This window comes from Canis aureus, chromosome 14 (genome assembly GCF_053574225.1).
Source record: "Canis aureus isolate CA01 chromosome 14, VMU_Caureus_v.1.0, whole genome shotgun sequence".
Taxonomy (NCBI): Eukaryota; Metazoa; Chordata; class Mammalia; order Carnivora; family Canidae; genus Canis; species Canis aureus.
In genome coordinates, this window is record NC_135624.1 from 10072939 (window position 1) to 10096356 (window position 23418).

At 35.3% G+C, this 23418-nt stretch overlaps 1 long non-coding RNA gene across 1 annotated transcript in view; it reads left to right on the plus strand.

Moving 5' to 3' along the window:
* The window catches only part of LOC144282835 (uncharacterized), a 55935-nt gene extending 33014 nt beyond the window's left edge, over window positions 1-22921 (plus strand). Inside the window, exons 2-3 of the long non-coding RNA XR_013351247.1 lie at window positions 5342-5400; window positions 20982-22921. This is a non-coding gene — a long non-coding RNA (uncharacterized LOC144282835). The remainder of the gene's footprint in view (window positions 1-5341; window positions 5401-20981) is intronic.
* Window positions 22922-23418: the final 497 nt, after the last annotated feature.

The window sequence follows — 23418 nt, forward strand, 5'->3', positions numbered from 1 at the left end:
CAGCTTGAAGAAATCAGCCTCACCCTAGGCAAGGTCAATAAAATCACAATTCAGAGTGCCACTTGTATTTTTAAAAAACTTATTAAGATAAATACTTAACTACTAAAGTAAGTGTTAACTGTTTACTATCGAAAATCATTTCACCATGTCGCCACTAATGTAGCCCACTGTCGTTGACATGGAGAATAGCTAATCTATGGGAGCATGCCTCTCAAAAAATGGAACAAAAGGAGTTTGCAAAAGAAAAATGAAACTAAGAGTTAAGAACACATTCATTCAATTCTCACAGCCATCTTTGATTTGGTTCACACTTAACCATTGAACAGTGTCTAGCCTGTTCATCTAAGGAACTAGAGCAATTGCTGGTGCATCTAAAGGGTCTCTTTTCTCACCTCTATGTTCTTCTACTGCACTGGCTTCCAAACTTTGTGCTGAACTTTGGAGTTTTTGCTCCAATGGAAATAATTTTCTATGACCAGCAAAAATGATAGAGATGCCTAGAATTTGTTTCTTAGTTATTAGCCTGTTGGCCAATACAAAACAGGATGTTTTCTATAAGTAAAATCTGAGTCTTCCACTATCTTCAGGGTTAGTTACATTTTTCAACAACTTTATAAGAAGATTTTCTCTTCTGGTGTTTTGCTTTGCTTTGTTGTACCATTCTGTGCATTTGGCTACAAGATGGGGAGCTACAACACATCATCCAATCCACTAAAATATTCTGGGCTATAAAGGGTAGAATAATCTATCGCAAAATCAAGGTGAACCATCTTAAATCTGGGTAAGCTAAAATTTAAAACATTTCATAGACCATATTTCTCAAAATATCCCCTCAGGTCAACATAGTGTGAATTTAATTTCATATATTTAAACCACTAGTTTTGGGTATGAAATTGTAAATATGAAGTAATCAAGTGGAGGGCAGCCTGGGTGGCTCAGCACTTTAGCGCTTGCCTTCAGCCCATATCCTGGAGTCCTAGGATGGAGTCCCGGGTTGGGCTCCCTGCATGGAGCCTGCTTCTCCCTCTGCCTGTGTCTCCGCCTCTGTCTCTCTCTGTCTCAAATAAATAAATAAATAAATAAATAAATAGATAGATAGATAGATAAATAAATAAATAAATAAATAAATAAATAAATAAATAAAATATTTTTAAAAGATGAAGTAAACAAGTGGAAAGTTTTGCCTTTGGAATTTCTCCTTTCGGTCTAACTTTATGGCACCGGCATTTACTGCATATGCAGGTGATAATTAATTGAATCAAGTGTCCCTTTAAAAAACCAATGTAGTGTAACCAAGTCATACATAATTCAGCCAAATCTCATTGTTTCCTGTTTGTATTATTTGGGGACATGGAGTTGAGCAGGTTGCACCTCAATATATCTTCATATAAATATTTTAAAAATTGCTAAGCTTCAATAGTGCAAGTAAGGGAGCCATTTAATCTGCTTAAAAGTGAAGAACAGCCACCTGCCTCAGGAATTTGAAAAAAAATTCCTTAAAGGCAGTATTTGCATAGAAACAGGGAGTTGTCTAATTAAACTTTTTTTCAGCATCTATGCCTAGCTACTACTTTATTTAATTCCACACAGACATGTTTAAAGTATAGTAATTATAATTACTTACATAGTTATAACAAATTAAAAATACTTATAAATTTAAATATACTTAAAATACTCATAGATGTGCATGTGTGTGTGTATATATACTTAAAATATTCTCCTAAGATTGTACCTAAAAATATTTTATGTGTGTTTCTCATAGCTTACCTTTTTACCATGAGGATTAACTTTCTTCTTCCAAGTAATATAAAAGCAGATAAAATATGGATACTATATGAATGTTATTTTGCTGTGTAATACTATAAATACACAGTTTTAAACTAGAAAGAGATGTCAGAAATATAATTTAAAGTTAGATACAAAAAGCGAATAGTATGGAATACCTACTATATCAAAATAAAAGTAAGATGTTAATTTATATCTTTATGCATACATTTATCTTATCTTTAGAGGTAAAAAAAATACTCTTCTTCTCAGTAACTTTAATGGATAAATTCACATAAATATATCTTTAAAACTTTGAAAAATAAGATGTTTTAGAATTATTTTAAATATATGTAATACTTTAATATCTATTAAATATGTTATAAACACACGCATACATACATATATAATTTCCTCTTTTTTTCACATAATGAAAATATACATTACCAACTTATCATTCCTACAATGAAAACCCAGCCCTGTTTAAACTTTGGGAAAGCCTATCTCATGAAACTGACCTTCTTTGATATTTAAGATAGAAATTCTATATTCGCTATACAATCAGCTTAATCTTTTCACTTCTATATTAAGAACAAAAGTATAGTATTCACATAAACAGAATTGTGGTTTATTAGACTCCCACTCCCACCAGTGTTTCTCTTGCTGTTTCTGAACCTTTTACAACTGAAGTATTTATGGCAATCTATACCTAACCAATAATAAAATGTAGGATTTGCTTAGTTTTCCAGAATTCCAGCCAAGCAAACTAGAAATGATGATGGCTTTTAAACTCATGAGGTTAATTAAGATCTGCCTATACTTCTGGGAATTTAAGGGTTTTTTTGTTGTTGTTTTTTTTACATATTTAAAGGCTTAAAGAAAATAGTGATTAAAATAACTCATAATCAAAATACAGAGGAAGGAATATTTAAAATAAAGAGAATAAAGCTAATTTAGCTAATTTAGCATTTGAATAAGCAGAAAAAATTCTCTGACAACTTTTATCCTATGTATTTAAAAATCTCTGATTAAAATAGTAATTTGTAGTCACTAGAGAAAACCTGAAAACTACAACAAATTATGAGAAGGGAAATGACACATGATCACTCCAAACAGAAAATAACTACTTGTTTTGGTGGATCCCCACCGAAAGGTACACATACATGTTCTGAGTCATACATGCATACACACACATTTTTTTCTTTTCTGAACCTAGGATTACAATATATACTACAGACTTTGAAAATGTTACTATGTTTCTAGGCATTCTATTTTTTTTGCTACCTTTATTTTAGTGTTTAAAAAATACAAATAGTATGTCAAAGTGATATATTAAAATTTATTTTCCAGATCTAAATGATTTCCAGTTTTACCCATTTTGATAACGCTACAGCATAATATGTTTGTGAGTTTTTTCCTCTGAATCATTGATTATGTTTAAATCTTTTCTCTTTCAAACAGCACAGCCATCATGGTGGGTCAGTCCATCCTTGAGTGGCTATGTTGCAAGCCTCTAAACCAAATGTTCTACATTCACTTTCACCCTTATAATTGAAACTCCACCTTATTGCCAGAGTGGTCTTCTTAAAACACCAATATACTGGTGTTTTCTGCCTTATTTAAACTTTTCAGTGGCTGTTTATTGCTTCTGAGATACAATTGCAGTGCTTATGCTAGAAATCTGCCTTCCTGCCTTCCCTTCAAATATCATCTTGAGCTTGGTTCCTCTTCCCTTATCAAGTTCGTATTGTTCTAGAATTTTTTTTAGGTTTTCCTTGGTGGCAACTGAAACTCTTTCCAAAATGCAACCTTTTCATGTGCCATTCTGTCCATCTAGAACAGTTTTCTCCTTCTTCATATAGTAGACTTTGACATATCCTTCATATCTTATTCTAAATGCTACTTCCTTAGGGAAAACATCTAATATGCCTTCCCAGCCTCCTGAAATTTTTCATAGCACTTATCAAAATACTAAGGGTATATATATATATATATATATATATATATATATATATGAAATTATTTTTCCTTTACAAGCTTTAACTTGTCTTTGCACCTTTCTGCATCTTGCTGTTCTCAGTAACTAAAGCCATAGGAGAGTCTTCTAAGTCAACTGATACCCATTTTTTTAATGACCATATTGTATGCTATGGTGCAGATGAATCCTAATTTATTCAACTATTCACCTATTGTTGACCATTAACTCTGTGGTCACTTTTTAGTTACTATACCTAATGCTTCAATAAAATAAAATAAATATATATAATATAAATATAAAATAAATGTAACATACTAATACTTTTATTTCCAGAAATCAAGTTCCAAGGGTTGCATGCTACTTATAGGAATACAATATATTTCACATTGTAATATGTATGATCGATCAGATGGAGTTCTTAAAAGTTGCAAAATCTTATATTTATACAAGTAATATATGGAATTTAATTTTCCCCATGTGCCCACCAGCAATAGGTATTATAATTTTTTCCAGTCTAATTAGAATAAAGTGATATATTATGGTCATTTTAATTTGCATTTCCCTTATTGTTAATGAACTTGGAAATCTTTCTATGAGTTTATTGGCTATTTGGATTTATCCTCCTGTGTAATTGCCTATCCATATATATTGCCTATTTTCCTTTTCATTTATTTCTGTGAATTTGTGAAAGATTTTTAGTATATTATAGATTTTAGTTCTTTGTGTGCTATATGCATTACAATTTTTTTCCAAATCAAATATTTATATATAGACATTTTTTGTGGCATTTGTGCCTTAATAAGGTTATACTTTTTAAGCAATCAAAAATGTTTACTTCCTCTTATATGTGTCTTTTTCTCTGTTTTAAGAAAGTGTCCCTACATCTTGGTTTTATATACAGTTTCTAATGTTTCTCATAAGATATTTATTGTTTAATGTTCTTACATTTATGTTTTGTATTTAATGTTAATGTTTGCATATGGCACAAAATGTGGGGTCATTTTATTTCTTCCAAAATGAATAACCTGTTAACTCAGCATGAATTAAGTAATCCATTTTTCTCATTGAACTAAGCTATTATTTTGGTATGTTATAATAGGTATCCTTAATAGATATATTTCTAAATTTCTATATTTTCTACTATTTGTCCATTTCTATGTTGACAATATGTTGATATGATTACAAAGTATTTATTTTTTTTTTTTTTAGCATTATGATCTGTGATAAGGCAGAGCCATACTCTCATTCTAATTAATATATTTTGGCCTCATCTTGACATTTTATGTATTATATATATTTAAATTTATTTTATCCAATATTTTCCCCCTAAAAATAACTTATTGGGATTCTAATTGGCATTGCATAATATTACATATTAATTTTTGGAGAATTTATATTTTTATGATAGTGAGTCCTATCATTCAAGAACTTTGCAGGTCCCCCAAGTATTTTATTCTGATGAACAAATAATAGCTTAGTTGGGTTTGGATTTTTGTGTTGTTCTTTTCTCTTAGTAATTTATAGATACTATATCACTGCCTTTCAACTTAGTTGTGAATAAGATGTCCAGCATCAATCTGATTTTCTATTCTTTTGTAGATTATTTTTTTTCTGCATGGATGCTTGCAAACTTGAAAGTCTTGCCAGAATTTGCCTACGTGAGTACATTTTCTCATTCATCCTGTCTAGAATTTATTAAGTCCTCTCCTCTCAATTGGCAATGCAGATATTTCTTCAGCTCAGGAGAAAATCTTCTATTATTTGCTTGATTATTCACTCTCTGACATCTGTCCCATTCTCTTCCTGCAATCCCCATTTTTCACTTTTAATTTTCTTGGATCTATCCACTAGCTCCCTTATTTTCCATTTTATACCTTCAATCTATTTATATTTCCCTCTGTTCTTTGGGATAGTTCTTCAATTTGATCTTCAAGCTAATAATTCAGGTTTCAGTGGAAATCATCCTCTCCTTCATTTATATACTGAATTGAATAGTTATGAAAAATCAAGTTTCAGCTCCAAAAAGTGCTCTTATTTTTCTCTTCAATTTATTTTTTGTCTCCTTCAGAAGCTCTATTTCACTTGGGATGGATTCCATTTATTCTGATCAATCTTCCTATTTGTGGCTTTTAGTCCCCTTAGATGGGTGGTTTTTTCCCTTTATCTACTTATGAGGGCTCTGCCAACATTGAAGTTCCTATGTGAAAGCATTCTCCTAGGTAATGGAAGGCAAAGAGTCCTACTCACATGTGCTGATGGTATAGACATAGGCAGCCTGCCAACTTGTTGATGAGGCCTCTGCAGGAAGATTCTAAGGACAATGAGAGCCTTCTTAATGAGCATCTACACTTCTCTAAGGGCCAAGGTCTTACCAGGACCCACTACTCTAAGACTTTACACTGAGACTCACATTATTCTTTAGCTATTCTCCCAGTCTCTAGGGAAGAAATCCCAGAACCAATTTTCTCCAGCAAGATTCCAGAAAAGCCTAGAGCATTGTTTGTACCCACCTGCCCATAAGTCCTGTAGCCATTTGTATTAATAGAAGCAAATACCATAGATTTAGAAATAGAAGGACGGACAGAGAGTTGTGTTCTGTCCCACTATGTTCCCAGAATCTCTCTCTCTCAAGTATTTTTTTAAGATTTTATTTATTTATTACAGACACAGAGAGAGAGAGACAGAGGGAGACAGAGAGAGAGGGAGGCAGAGACACAGGCAGAGAGAGAAGCAGGCTCCATGCAGGGAGCTCAACGTGGGACTCGATTCTGGGTCTCCAGGATCATGCCCTGGGCCAAAGGCAGTGCTAAACTGCTGAGCCACCTGGGGCTGCCCATCTCTCAAGTATTTTTCAAAGTTTGTCCCTTCCTTCTATTTGTTCTTTCTGTTCTAAGAAGCACAAATCATGCCCATCTTACTCATCATTATATATTCAGGGCCCAGCATAACACCTGCATCAAATAAAATAAGGCCTTAATTTATAGAATAAATGAATGTTTCTGACAGTAATCTTCAAGGAATATTTTTATTTTTAAAAGATTTTATTTATTTATTCATGAGAGACACAGAGAGAGAGAGAGAGAGAGGCAGAGACATGACCTGGGCCAAAGGCAGACACTCAACCACTGAGCCACCCAGGCGCCCCAAGGAATATTTTTCAATTAACTATTCAGAGCTATGCTCACTTCTTTTCATTATTCTTTTTTAAAAAATGTATTTATTGGGATCCCTGGGTGGCGTAGCGGTTTGGCGCCTGCCTTTGGCCCAGGGCGCGATCCTGGAGACCCCGGATCGAATCCCACGTCGGGCTCCCGGTGCATGGAGCCTGCTTCTCCCTCTGCCTGTCTCTCTCTCTCTCTCTCTCTCTCTCTCTCTCTGTGAGACTATCATAATAAATAAATTTTTTTTTTTAAAAATGTATTTATTATTTGAGAGAAAGAAAGAGAGAGAGAGAGAGAGAGTGTGTGTGTGTATTACGGGAGTGAGGAGGGGCAGAGGGAGAGAGAAACTCAAACATACTCAAACATACTGAGCATAGAGCCCCTGAGGGGCTTGATCCCATGACCCTGAGATCATGACCTGAGTTGGATGCTTAACCAACTGTATCACCCAGGCTCCCCTTTTCACTATTCTTTATATTGCATTTATACTTAGAAAGATCTTTCCAGAGCAGATACTTGCTAAACTTTTATATAGAGGTTTATCAGGATTTTGCCTTTACCAGACAGTCCAGATCTTTCTTCATCTTAATGACACATTGACTTCCCTTGGGCCTATCAAAGATGAGTTAGAGCTTCCTTCTTCAGCCACCATATGTTTCCCCTTAGAAAAGGACATGTTTGCATGTATCTCAGGAGCAATCTCAGTTCAGTTTCCCCATAGAACTAAACAGCCCTCAGGAAACCATGTCATTAGAATTAGATGAGCAACATATGACTATGTATTTAAAAATATAATGGAAAAGCACCCTAGAGAACTTGTTTTCTGTCTTCTTCCTCTTCTTCTTCTTTTTTTTTTTTTTTTTTTTTTTTTTTTTTTTTTTTTTTTTTGACTCAAGGAGCTTGAGAACATTACCTGCTTTGCCAATAAAAAACAGAGGCAAATCCAGTGATCAGGTGACACTGTTGCCTTGACAGAGGATAACCATTCTTGTTCAAAACAGACATATCCAAAGGTGAAATGACAATATATGTTCTGAATTTACCAGTAAATTTCCACATACATTAAAGAAGAGAATTTTTATGTTAAAACTTTTCCAACAATACTGTGTTCCTGTCACACACATCTTGCTCAGTTCTTCTACATCGATGGGTTATGAGGAGATTTTACAAATCCCAATGATGAGACCATACCCCATACTTATTAACTAAAAATATCTTGGGGGCACATGGGTGGCTCAGTTTAGTAAGCCCCTGCCTTCAGCTCAGGTCATGATCTCCAGGTCCTGGGATCAAGCCCCACATTGGGCTCTCTGCTAAATGTGGAGTCTGCTTCTCCTTCTCCCTTTCCTTCTGTGCTCTCTCTCCCTGTCTCCCAAATAAATAGCCTTCAAAAAAAATCTCTGGAAGTGAAGCCCAAGCATCTGCACTCCCTAAAGCTCCCCAAGTCATTCCAATGTGTGGCCATGTTTGAGAACTAGAACAATAGATACTTGCTACTCCGAGTGTTGTTTGGGGGCTAATATCATTGGCATGACCAGGGAAATTGTGTGAAATATCAAACATCAGGCATCATCCCCAAACTACTGAGTCAGCACCTGTAATTGTGATTAATATGCACTCTCAAATTTAAGAAGTACAGAGACCACCTGGTTTATCTCACTGGTCTTAACCTTTACAAACAGGCTGGTTCCAAGATTTGATTCATAAATTGTTAATTCAGTGCTGATTCTGTGTCAAGCATCTTGTTAATAGTACAAGATACACTGTTTGGATAGGTGTAGATTTTTTTAAGTCACTGGAACAATGTAGAGTAACATACATTTTAAGATATATTAGGTTAACCTCAGTTCCCTTTGGAACATCAAAAGTAATGACTAGTGTTGGATGTTGTCCTCAGACAAGCCAACCTCTGAGCAGCCACAAGGACATCATAGACCTCTATGCCCTCTCCTTGGTTGGTTGAAATTTAAGACATCCTATTCCAAATATATCACAAAATATTTGCATAGCCAGACTGCCTAAACTATCCTTTTATATTCTGAGTGCCAAAGGTAGTTTTGCCTAAGAAAGCAGTAGTCTGTGCACAAAAACTAAGGTAGTTGGCAAGATTCTTGCACATATGCTAGTAATTTGGGATTGCATCTGGTAGGTAGCCTTTTGGCTTATTTTGTGGGCAGCTTTTTATTATTTTTTAAAATCAGTTAAATTTACTTATTTTAAAAAACAGATATTTTTGTCTATCTTGATTATCTTTTTCCTTGCTCACTAGCTAAATACCCTTAAGATAGAAGCCTGACCTCTAGAACTCCCCATAATCAGCTTCCCTTCTCCCTTTAGGCAAATATTAAGGGATACCATTTTGACTTGGGCTTAATCCCAGTAGGAAAAAGAGAAAAGTGTAACTACCATATACCTGATAGTAAATTGTTTCTCTGGTGGAAAGTATGCTAAAACAGTCACACAAGAAAAAAAAAGAACTTTCAGTAAAGCTTGCTTCTTCAGTTAATCAACAAATTTCTCAAATGTCTAATCACAACATTCTAAGAAGGTATAACATTGTAGAAAAAATGGCCACCAAAATTAAGGAATTTACAGTCTGGATGTGATAATTTCTACATCTTATATCAATTCACAATTACTATAGACTATACCTATGTATATACTGTGTGTATATACGTATACACACATATGTACACTGTATATTGTATCCAAATAACATCTATGTTATTTATCAAGCATTTATAGAAAATATCACATAAATGAATCTATATACTCTCCAGTCTATTGCCAGGATATGGTTCCTAAAATCCCATGATATAGGAGAATCAGTTTCTATATTTGATACTCGAAAAGTTTCAGCTTCAAAAATAAGCAATAAAATTGCTCCTTGCTCCCTTATCTTTCTATAAATATTTGACTAATGCTTAGAATCCTACAAGGTGCTGGAGTACAGTTATGGGCAAACTGGACAAGGTCCTTGCCTTCACAAAGGATATTATATTCTAATTTAAGGAGACTAGACAGATGGATAGAGATTAAAAGATCAGCAATAAAAATCAAGGAAAAATAAAAGTTGTAGCAAAAAAAGATAGTGACTGGTACAAGAATAAGAGAGAGCTCTAGAGCTAAGGCCTGAACAAAAAGGAGTTCCAGCCATGAGAGAAGACATGCAGCAGGGCTCTGAAATAGAGATGAGCTTCTCATGACTCAGAAGCAGACACAGGGTCAGTATGTTTGGAGAGTAAGGTGGGATCTGTCTTCTCAAATGAGTGATTTCATAGGTCACTTCAAAAAAAAAAAAAAAAACCCTAAAAACTCATGCATGGGAAGTTTTTGTGTGTCAGGCCTGGGACGAGCATGATCCCTCTACTCATATTTCATCAGCTAGAACTCCATACCATGGCCATTCTTAACTGCAAGGGAAACTGGAAAATATGGTCTGTGAATTCAGTAAGAAAACAGATTTAGTAATTAGCTGGGTAGCATTAGCTCCAAAAGTCTGACTTCAATTCCTAAGACTCATAGAAGTCCGAGCTACAAGAAGACCTGGTCTTCTCCAGTGCCGGCTGCTCCCAACTCCAAATTCCGTCTGGAATGTTCATCTAATTCCCACAAGTGGAATTTCTTAGTACTCTGTCATGTAGTACTGAAACTACTAAAAGATTCCTACTACGTAATTCAGTGACTGAATTACAAAGGTACCAGAAACGCTACTTGTCTACTTGCCAATATCTATTGTCCCCTTCACTGATATTCAGCTTGGAGCATGTTCATATTGACTAAGAAATTTTACAGGCTCTCATCACTAGTTTAACTAATTTGGGCTGAGGAAACTGAAAGAAAAGAAGGTATATAGAACTTTCAAAGGGTCACCAGTGTGGCTAAATGGTTCAGTGTCTGCCTTTGGCTCAGGTCATGATCATGGAGTCCCAGGATCAAGTCCCGCATTAGGCTGCCCATAGGGAGCTTGCTTCTCCCTCTGCCTATGTCTTTGTCTCTCTCTGTCTCTATGAATAAATAAATATAATCTTAAAAAACAACAACAACAAATTTCCAAGAAGTGTCCTTATCCTCCTTCCTGCTGGCTGGAATGCAGAGTGATGGCTGTAGCTGGAACACACATCTTGAACCATTAGCTGTAAAAGGGACTTGGGTCCTTCATGATTTTAGAGCTGCTATTCCAATCCTGAGCTTGCCTACATTATAGTAAGAGAAAAACTAATTTCATTTTTTATTGTTTGAAATTTTGATTCCATTACAGTTACCATACAACTTTATATTAGTTTCAGGTGAACAATAGAGTGATTCAACAATTCAATATACTACTCAGTGCCCATTATGAGAAGTGTACTCCTTAATCCCCATCATCTATTTCCCCCATCCTCCCACTCACCTCCCCTCTGGGAATCATCAGTATGTTCTCTATAGGTAAGAGTCTCTTTCTTGGTTTGTCTCTTTCTCTCTCTTTTCCTCATTGTTTGTTCGTTTTGTTTCTTAAATTTCACAAATGAGTGAAATCTGATGGTATTTGTCTTCATCTGATTTACTGCACTTAACATTATACTTTGTAGGTCCATCCCTGCATTTGTCCTTGCAAATGGCAAGATTTCATTCTTTTTTGTGGCTGAATAATATTCCATTATATATATATATATACACAATCTTTTCATGTGTCTGTTGGCCATCTGAATGTCTTCTTTGGAGAAATGTCTGTCCAAGTCTTCTGCACATTTTTAATTGGATTATTTGGTTTGGGGGTATTGAGTTGTATCAGTTCTTTATGTGTTTTGGATACTAACACTTTATCAGGTAAGTCATTTGCAGATATCTTCTCACATTCCATAAATTGCTTTTTAATTTTGTTGTTTCCTTCAGTGTTCAAAACCTTTTTATCTTGATAAATTCCCAATAGTTTATTTTTTATTTTATTTCTCTTGCCTCAAGAGACATATCTAGAAAAATGTTGCTATGGACAGTGTCAGAGAAATTACTACCTGTGCTCTCTTCTAGGATTTTTATGGTTTCATGTCTCTTTAGGTCCTTAATCCATTTCTAATTTATTTTTGTGTATGGTGACATAAAGTGGTCCAGTTTCATTCTTTTGCATGTGGCTGTGGCTGTACAGTTTTCCCAACACCATTTGTTGAACAGACTTTTTTCCCATTGCATATTCTTTCCTTCTTTGTTGATTAATTGACCATATAATTGTGGGTATATTTCTGGGTTTTCTGTTCCATCGCTCTATGTGTGCCAATACCATGCTGTTTTGATTACTACAGCTTTGTAATATAAATTGAAATCTGGAATTGTGATACTTAGTTTTGTTTTTCTGTTTCAAGATTTCTTCAGCTACTTGGAGTCTTTTGTGGTTCTATACGAATTTTAGGATTGTTTGTTCTACTTCTGTGGAAAAAAAAGCTGTTGGTATTTTGATAGGAATTTCATGAAATCTGTAGATGGCTTCAGGTAGTATAGACATTTTAACAATATCTGTTCTTCCAATCCATTTGCATGGAATATCTTTCCATTTCTTTATCATCTTTAATTTCTTTCATCAGTGTTTTGTAGTTTTCAGTGTACAAGTCCTTCACTCTTTGGTTAAGTTTATTTGTAGGTATTTTATTATTTTTGGTATAATAGTAAATTGGCTTATTTTCTTAATTTTTCTTTCTCCTGCTTTTTTATTAGTGTATAGAAATGTAACATATTTCTGAACATTGATTTTGTATCCTGTGATGTTATTGAATTCATGTATCAGTTCTAGTTGTTTCTGGTGAAGTCTTTAGAGTTTTCTCTATATAGTATCATGTCATCTGCAAATAGTGAAAGTTTTACTTCTTCGTTACCAAGTTATATGCCTTTCATTTCTTTTTGTCATCTGATTGCTGTGGCTAGGATTTCCAGTACTATGTTGAATAAAAGTGGTGAGAGTGGACATCCTTGTCTTGTTCCTGACCTTGGAGGAAAAGCTCTTGGTTTTTCCCTATTGACTATGATGTTGGCTGGTTTTTCGTACAAATCCTTTATTATGTTGAGCTATTTCCCCTCTACTCGTGCTTTGTTGAGGGTTTTTATCATACATGGATGTTGTGCTTTGTCAAATGCCTTTTATGTATCTATTGAAATAATCCTATAGTTTTTATCTTTTATTGACGTGAGGTATCACATTGATTGATTTGTGAATATTAAACCACCCTTGCATCCTAGAATAAATCCCACTTGATTGTGGTAAGTGAATTTTTTAATGTATTGTTGGATTCAGTTTGTTACTATTTCTGAAGATTTTTGAGGATTTTTGTATCTACATTCATCAGATATTGGCTTGTAGTTCTCTTTTCTTGTAGTGACTTTATTTGGTTTTGGTATCAGGGTAATGCTGCACTCATAGAATGAATTTGGAAGTTTTCCTCCCTCTTCAATTTTTTTTGGAATAGTTAGAGAAGAATAGATATTAACTCTTCTTTAAATGTTAGGTAGAATTTGCCTTTGGAGGCATCTGATCCTATACTTTTGTTCATTGGGAATTTTTGATTCTGTTTCTTTGCTGGTAACCTTCAAATTTTCTATTTCTTCCAGCTTCAGTTTTGGGAGGTTATGTATTTCCACGAATTTATCCATTTCTTCCAAGTTATCCTATTTGTTGGCATATAATTTTTCATAATATTCTCTTACAATTGTATTTGTGTGGTGTTGGTTGTTACTTCTCCACTTTCATTTATGATTTTGAGTCCTCTCTCTCTCTCTCTCTCTCTCTCTCTCTCTCACTCTCTCATTATGAGTCTGGCTAGAAGTTTATCAATTTTGTTGATCTTTTCAAAGAGCCAACTTTTGGTCTCATTGATCTATTCTGTTTTGTTGTTGTTGTTTGTTTTTAGTCTCTATATCAATTTATTTCTGCTCTAATCTTTATTATTTCCTTCCCTGTGCCAGTGTGGAGATTTGTTTGTTCTTCCTTCTCTAGTTCCTTTAGGTGTAAGGTTAAGTTGTTTATGTGAGATTTTTATTGCTTCTTATGGTAGAACTATAGCTATAACCTTCCTTCTTAGAACTGCTTTTGTTACATCTCAAAGATTTTGGACCATTACATTTTCATTTTCAGTTGTTACCTTGTAATTTCTTCTTTAATTTCTTGGATGACTCATTCATTATTTAGTAGCATGTTATTTAACTTCTATTTATTTGTGCTTTTTCCAGATTTTTTCTTGTGGTTGATTTTTAGTTTTGTAGTACTGTGGTCAGAAAAGATGCATGGTATGACTTCAATCTTTTTTAATTTGTTGAGACGTGTTTTGTGGCCTAATATGTGATCTATTCTGGAGAATGTCCAGAGAAAAACTACAAAACAACCATAAGACAGGTAACAAAATAGCAATAAATACATATCTATCAAAAATTACTCTGAATACATATGAACTAAACATTATGATCAAAAGACATAGAGTGACAGAAAAAGGAAAAAACAAGACCTATGCTACCTACAAGAGACACATTTCAGACCTAAAGACACCTGCAGATTCAAAGTAAGGGGATGGAAAAACATCTATCATGCAAATGAATATCAAAAGAAAGCCAGGGTAGCAATACTTATATTGGACAAAATAGACTTTAAAACAAAGACTGAAAAAAAAAAATAAAATAAAACAAAGACTGTAGCAAGACCCAAAGAAGGACACTACATAATAATAAAGGGGACAATCCAACAGGAAGATATAACAATTGTAAATATTTATGTGACCAACATGAAAGCAAATAAATAAATAAATAAATAAAGCAGTTAATAACAAAGGTAAAGGAATTAGGTGATAGTTAATACAATTATAGTACAGGACTTTAACACACCGCTTACATCAATGTATAGATCATCCAAACAGAAAATCAACAAGGAAACAATGGCTTTGAATGACATATTGGACCAGATGGATTTATCAGATATATTGAGAACATTCCATCCTAAAATAGCAGAATATCCATTCTTTTTAAGTGCACACTGAGAAAATTTAATTTCTATCATATTTAAGCTATAATTATCTTGGGTTTTTGTCACTTGCTGCCAAAGTAATTCTTCCTAATACACTATCTTTGTGCCAAGTTCAATACTAGATGCTTTTCATGCTACATAGCATAATGTATACAGTAACTAAGGAAGTGTGGGTATCATTTTACCCATTTTACAGGTAGCAAAACTGAGGCTCATAGAAATGAAGTGACTGCTCGCAGCTAGAAAGTGGTGAAAATGGCATTCCAAAACAGATCTGTCTATTTTGAAGCAAGTACTTTCATCCAATATACCATATTGTTGCCCATAGAATATAAAAATTAGTCAACCCCCAAGCACTACTTATAGGCATAACAACAACCTTCCTATACCACAACTCACCATTGTTGTTTCTCTGATGTATTCTTTTCTAGACTTGAGTTTGTGTTTGTTCCTGGTCATTAATTCTTGCATTGAGCTCCAGTTCCAGTAAATGGATTTCTGGTTCCTTTTGTAAAGCCTATATCCCCACCTTAGATTCTTTTTTTAAAAGAGTTTGTTTGTTTGTTTGTTTGTTTGTTTGTTTGAGAGATAGAGAGTTAAAGAAAATACAAGCAGGAGAGGCAGGGGGAAAGGGAGAAGTAGACTTCCCCACTGAGCAGGAAGCTCAACATGGGTCTCCCTCCCAGGACACTGGAATCATGACCTGAGCTGAAGCAGACACTTAACCAACTGAGCCATCCAGGCACCCCCCACCTTAGATTCTTCTTATCCCTTTCTCCAACTTACCTTAATCCATGGAGGATCTAATATCCTAACCCTCCATCCAATTCTTGTGGCTACATCTCTACTAACTGCAAATTTCTCTGATGTGTACTTGTCAGCCATGGTGTCTTCCTGCTCTCAACCACAGCCCTGATTTGTCCCCATAATCGTAGCGATGGAACATGATAAAATAGGTCACATAGTGTGATTTCAATCTCAGAGTTTGGCATTGGCTTGGCTGCAATCAAACATCACCTTGATTCTAACTGCCTTGTGACTTGGATATATCATCTAATATGCCCAAGCTTCAGTTTCCTTCACACAAAATGGAATAATAATAATACCAAAAATAATATTAAACCTATAAACTTTTTGTGGGAATTAGGTAATTAGATAACGTGAGCAATGCATGTAGGGCTAATACGTAAAATTACTCAAGAAATGTTAGCTGTAATCATTTTTTCATCATCATTGATTCCAAGATAACTCTGATCTAACTTCAAGTGTCTTCCCTGTTGCTAGGTGATCCTTTAATTTTTCCTTGTTGACTCTCTAGGCTAACAAATTTTTCACAGAGGCTGCTTTAGTCTAGTTATTTGTCTACTTGTTCCTTTCTTCTAGTAGATTGAAAGCCCCTTAAGGGAACATACTGTATTTTATTCATTGTTATTTCCTCTAAAATGCAATGTAGATGCAGGTAGATTTGTTGAAATAAAATCATAAAACCAAAATGACTCATTTTAAAGATAGGAAAATGGAAGCTCACTTGGGTAAATAAATATTCTGGCCAAGCCAAAACTGTGTCATGTTATATCTCTGTGTTTTCCCTTATATTGTTCTTATAACCTGCAATCTTTGAAATCAAGATCAGATATTACTTTCTTTAAATATCTTTCCATTAAGTTAATCATTTTATCTGCTTCTTTTGAACTTTATTCATAACTACATCATATTTTAATGTATTTTATTTTCACACCCAATTTCATTATTCCTTGTGAAGTCATAGATGTTACAGTGACTTACTCAATTATTTGTGACCCCTACAGCATCCACTGTAGCTCCTAAAACATGGAAAGTGACAGCAAATGTGTATGGGATTTATCAGAAAGAGTCAATCACGTCAACGTTTTTCTAAATACTTTGTGTACAGGTAGTCCTACTGTGCAAAATGCATAGAGATTATAACCAAATTTCACTTGGGAGTCTTAACTCCATGAGAGTTCAACTCTCCCAGATGAATTGATCACATCCAGAGCCTTATAGGGTATTAGCCCACCATCCTCTACCCCAGGAGACAAATGCCACCATCCAGCCTTCCTGTTGCCTTACAATAATTGAAGAACCGCATTTCAGTTAACCACTGCTATCCCAAATTATTCAGTTGAGTTCTGGGAATCTGTGGGCATATTATCAGGCACTCAATTACACAGTCTCAGAAGATTCAAAAACCCGATCAATCAACCCACTGTTTAGACATTTGCACTCAAGAAATTCAAGATTCTGTAGTGCCGTCTTCAATCAAATGCATTGTATTCAGGATCTGTGAAGTGAGTTGGCAAAAAAAGAGAGAAGGAGTCCATTTGAAGAGTAGGAAGATTATAGGAAAAGATACATTCATGTTTATTTTGTATCTAATCCTTTAAAATATCTTTTAAAAATATTTTAATGCCAAAATATATCATTGATAAACTATAAATGTGCATATATTGGAGATGAAAACTCAAACATTTTTACTGATAAAATATACTATCAAAAGTTTTATAAATTACTACATGATCTGTCATTGTATGGAGCTGACTTGGAATAAAAGAAAAAAGCTGTCTTCTCTGTATATGTTAGTCTTTCTCTTTTCTTTTGCTCTCTTCTACTATCTGACTCTTCGGTTGATTTGGCAATCAATGAAAACATCTTTTAACAGACCCAGATCTTAAAGACTCAGATCTAAAGTTTAATTCAGACATATCTCTATACTGCAAAGTCTGATTTGCTACCAAGCAAATGCATTTTCTGTCTTTTAGTTTGATTGCAGTGCAGAGGGAAGAGAAGGAAAGGGAAGAAAAGGAAGGAAAGAAGAAAGGAAAGAAAGCAGGCAGGCAGGCTCACTATGTCATTGATCCTCTTCTTATTGCTGTTCACCACTAGAGACGATGAGAAGTGACTGTCAGCGTAGTTAGGCAGGCTGCCAAGCAGGATCAGAAAAATAATCAATGGCAAGACAAGTACTATAGATTTCCACTCCCCATGATCCTTGTAAAGATGAAACTCAGCAACTCTTCTGTTTCTTGTCATTTGCGAAGACAATTGTAAGGACTGAGAACATAATGATGAAAGAACAAAATGCTAAATGATAGAGTTTTAAGATTTCTAATGTCTCTACTAATTGTAATATATTTTACACAAATTGATGAATATCAACTGACTCATTACCTTTAGGATGATAGGGAACTATGACCAAGAGGTAGTGAAATAACATGTATGAAGTATAGTAAATGAGTTCTTCTCCTGACACAAATTTTCCATGTATAATTGATAGAATCCAGTTCTTAAGTATTGGTCTAATACTAATCATTTAAATTTGAGTCACAACTTTAACATATATTTAAGGCAGAAGATGCTAGAACATACAAAATATATTAATCCCTAGGAGCTAATACTTTTTATTATTATTATTTTTTCATGAGAGATAGAGATAGAGAGAGAGAGAGAGAGAGACAGGCAGAGGGAGAAGCAGGCTCCATGCAGGGAGCCTGATGTGGGACTCGATCCCGGGACTCCAGGATCATATCCTGGACCGAAGGCAGGCGCTAAACCGCTGAGCCACCCAGGGATCCCCCAAGCTAATGCTTTTTGCTCATAATCTCAAGTTAACTACTAAGCTGTCTTAACTTCTATATTATACTAAATGAATATATGTAGAACAAATGTTTTCAACTTGACAATTACATACATGAGGTTGTCACTCTAGAGCCAGTATTCAACACCTCCCTCAGGAACTGACTCACTATCCAACAGGATGTAGGCAACCCTGGTTGTCCTTTCAAAGCATTGGTGATCATACTTAGAATTTTGAGACCACACACACAAGAGTAAAAGTGAGGATGGCACCAAAGAGGGTGTTAACCAATTTGTTTTTAGAGAGGGATGGTGAAGAACCCTCAATCCCACTTTGAACATAGAGCTAGCATTCATTTGTTTCCTGGTTAGACTTCTTCACTCTTTTTATATCATCCAGTAGGTGGCCTCCTTATTAACCATGCTTATGAATATTCCCTTCCAGAGCAAAGAATAGCAGGTACCACTGTGGCCAAGACTCGTCGCTGAGTTTAGTAATATAGACTTCAAATTTTAGTTGAGCATTTAAGCATCTGGAAAAAGCCAAGTATTTCTTAGTCTATTTTGTAGCTAGATATGGCAATATAACTAAATTCTGACCTGACTAAATTCTGGCAGAAGTTCTATGTGGCAAATCTGGGGGACTCTCCCAAATAACTCTTGCCTACTTTCTTCTTTATGCTTTCTTCTGTCATACTGTTTGGAATATAAACAAAGAGCCCAATTGAGCTGGACAGAGCCTAGATCTCTGAGGAATTCACAGAGCAAAGCTGCCATGCTAACCATGGTTTACAGACCTCTAGATTTTTAACTGAGAGACAAATAGACTTCTATCCTCTTTAAACCACTGTTTTGTTATTGTTATTGTTTGTTTGATCAATCACAGATGAAGTGAATCCTATCTCATTTACCACACAAGATACAGCCTTTATATTAGACCAGAACTCATTCAGATTTTTGACAAGTACACTGATGATGCTCAAAGCTTTAATTCAAATGCCAGGACCACTCAGAAATCCATTCCCTACATGGAGTAAAAGGCATGAAAATTTTTAAGGGTGATAGTACAACCCTACTTTAAAAGATTTCATTAGCTGGAATTATTCATTGTAAAAAAATGAATATAGTCCATTTAGATATATAACACTCCTAGGGATACACTGACTATTGTAACTAGGCTATTTGTCTAGAATAATATCATCTGACTTTGATCTGATCTATAGAGAATTGTCCTTTTAAAATGATGTATGAGGAGACTTGATTACTAGATGCATTGACATTTTGGGAGGAAACAGTTTGCTGGCTGCCTGGCCTGGAGCTGCTCCTGTTCCTGTCTCCACATGCACTCACCCAGGGCTGCTACAGAAAACTCTCTGCAGAATGCCATAGGCAGAAAATAAACTGATGAAAGGCTAATTGCCACTTGGAGAGGACAATCTGATTGCAATGGCTATTGCATAATATACAGATTCAAGGTGAACAACTTCCAACTTTCCAAGGTGAAAAAAAAGCTATAAATCCATTTGGGGAGTATGATAAAGTGAAATATTCTGTCTCTATGACATATCTACACTCCAAAAAATCTGAAAGAATTTCAAAGATAAGCTAGCACCCTCCAACCTGTTCTAGAAACATACAAAAAAGAGATAATCTGAATTTCTATCCCCCATGAAACCCTAAACCACTACCAGAATCCTTTTCTTGGCAGAAAATTAGAACCCCTATAGCTCAGAAATGACTGAAGTCATCTGATATGACTCTTTTCTCTTCTCCTCAAATGTTATTTCTTGAGAAGGATTTATGCACTCAAGAGCTCTGTTCCTATGGGAACTTACAGTTGTCCCTGACTTCTCTACAATTTCTCTGTCAGTCTATTCCATTTCCTTACGTATTCACATTCTCCCTTTCGACTTCCTTCCTTCTTCAAAACTACAAAGAGCTTCAAATCTACCTCTTCAACTCCTTTTTCTCTCCAAGCTAGCTAGCTTCTTTCTTTCACAACAAAATTTCTCGAAACAACGTCACTATTTGTTGCCTCAACTTCTCTCTCTCATTCTCTATCTTGCCCTATAATCTGGGCACTATCCCCACCTTGAATCAATCTCCTTTATTAGGATTCACTAATGTCTTAATTTAAATGGACTTTTCTCAGGACCCATTCTGGTCACCACTGATGTCTCTAACTACCATTGGCTCCTTGCCTCTCCTTAAGCCAATCTCTCCCTTCAGCTTGTACTGACCGCTGTAGGATCCGTCATTATTGGACATCCTTAAAATTCTTTCCTCGACTGGCATTCTTTCCATCTGTAGTGGCCTAGTTTTTCTGTAGTTTCTTCTGACTCCAGTTTTTTGACATTTTTTTAACCAACATTTAAATATAATGCTCCCCAAAGCTTATAACAGCACATAATGTTTCTCCCTATGATCTATCCCTCAAAAATACCATTTTAATAATTCTCATGATTAACTTCATGGCAATAATTCTCTCTCTCTCTCTCTTTTAAAGATTTTATCCATTTATTCATGACAGACACAGAGAGAGAAGGCAGAGACACAGGAAAAGGGAGAAGCAGGCTCCATGCAGGGAGCCCAACGTGGGACTCGATCCCAGGTCTCCAGGATCACGCCCTGGGCTGAAGGCAGGTGCTAAACCGCTGAGCCACCCGGGCTGCCCACAATAATTCTCAACTAAATTGCGTGAAGCCGAAACCTCTTTTAAGCTCCAAACTAGACACCCTGTACATCTTACATGGTTGCAGTATAAAGCATAAAAATTAAAGTATTCCAGACAGAACACATTATTTTTCATCCTCCTTCCTTTTGCACTTTTCTTCCCAAGTAATGACCACTTCATCATTTTGATTTTTAAGATTCATCATACAAGTGTTGTTGTCTGCCCCTTTAACTCATGACCTATTCCCAGCCTTGGAACCATTGACTTAATCCTATATAAGCACAAGGAATTCTCACATGCTATTGCAGAGGCAAAGATCAGTAGAAGCTTCTTGAAGATACCTACAAAGTGATGCCAGCTGTTACAACTCTGTCCATGCATTGACTCTTGTGTTCATTTCTTATTTTCATTCTCATGGATTCCAGTTCAAGCCCATAGAACTCTTTCACAGTCTATTGTTCTAGCCTCACAAGAAGTCTCCCTCCCTCCACTCTCCTCTGATATCCAAGTAACCCTTTACATTGTTTCCATAGTTACCAATTCTAAAAGAAATCCAATCCAGATATTTGTCTCATTACTTAAGAAAAAGGAAAAAGAAAAAAAGCCCTTGTTGCCTCTTCACTGCACCCAAAACAAAATCCATATTCCTCCCGGAACTTAAATTTAAAGACAATTTACTTGTATGCGCAACAAAGATTATTGAGTACCTATGTACCTAAGGTATATCCTAGATGTTGGGGGCACACATCCATGCCTGTAGTTCTATATTTATTATCACAGGACCAAAAATGATTTTAAATACAGAATATCAAAAAAATTCCGGACACTTACTGACCAATATATTTTTTTAAGTCAAGCAGTTGACAGTAATTCAAGAGTAATTCCAGTCTTTACATGCTCTTCTTGAAAAACATTACCAGGAATTCAATTTATATCCTATAGCAAAATGCTATGAAAATATTTCTTCTCATGTCCACTAAAATTCCTCCCTTCTCTACAAATGCTTTACAGCCTATTTTATTAAATCTTTAAAAATTTGTCCCCATTATAGCCAGGTTGATTTTCAGTTTTTCTCTGTGTCTTCAAATTTTGTTGTTTTTAACCAATTATAAGAATTTTTTATAATGAAAGCAAACCTAGGAACTGATCCTTGCTGCAGCCTTTCTACTTTTGCCTGTCTCTTCCTTTCGTCACAGTCATTCCCACAAAAACCTCAGGGAAAGGGTTGCCAAAGGAAGAACCCTGCTTGAATTGAAAAAACACTGTGAAGACAATTTGGGAGTGTTCACATACTAAAAAACCAAATCCTCGAATAAAAGAAATATGAAGGAATTTCCTTGCTGGAGTTATCACTGCTGGGAGAGTGAAGAAGTCAGTCATATCAGGTAGAAATGGTTCCCCTGAGAAGGATACACCCAAGCTGAACAAGAATGAGTTAATCTGTGGAGAGCTAGGTCAGAGAGCATCATATTTAAGGCAGTTAACAACAGGGTAGACATGGACGTCAGTGACCTTAGCCACAAGACTAAGGATATGGAACCAAGTTCTAGACTTAGAGCCACAGGCTAGCAAATAAATGAGAAAGCAGACCATGCGTGAAGGATAAGAATTTGCTAACAAAGACTAACAAAGTAGCCTCTGTGTGTGTGTGTGTGTGTGTGTGTGTGTGTGTGTGTGTGTGTCTGTGTCTGGAGGCAAAAGGAGTGGTGACCTTTGGGAGCACAGAAAACAAAACTGGAGAGGAGCACATAGAAGCTACATATGCTTGTGGAGTAACCCCAGAGAGCTGAAGATTTTAGTAGTATCAGGTAATTAAGGGGTCCTGTGGTTCTGGCTAATCTCCTGTATCCCAGATAAAGGTAGCTCATAAGTGGAAGCCCTTCTAGGAGTACTGGGATGCCAGTATTATTGGAGTACTTTCTGCTAGAAAAAGGATGGACCCAAAAATTCACTGAAGCTGCAATCTCTTTCTTAATGTTTTCAAATGAAGTTAGCAGTGAGTTCAAAGGACAAGAAGGGGCAGACAAAACAATAGATTGATATCTCTTACCTTCCCAGCATCATTTCCCATTGCCTATTCCTATTTTCTTTTAAATTTTTGGTATAGCCCTTAGAGATACAGAATTGTCAGATACATAATCATAAGTCTTTGCTCACGATATATCATTATCATTAGTATAGTGAACCTACTTTATTATTTTGTGAATTTAATTCTTTATTTTATAATATATAAATATCTTTAAAACCACTAGCCAAATCTATAATCAAG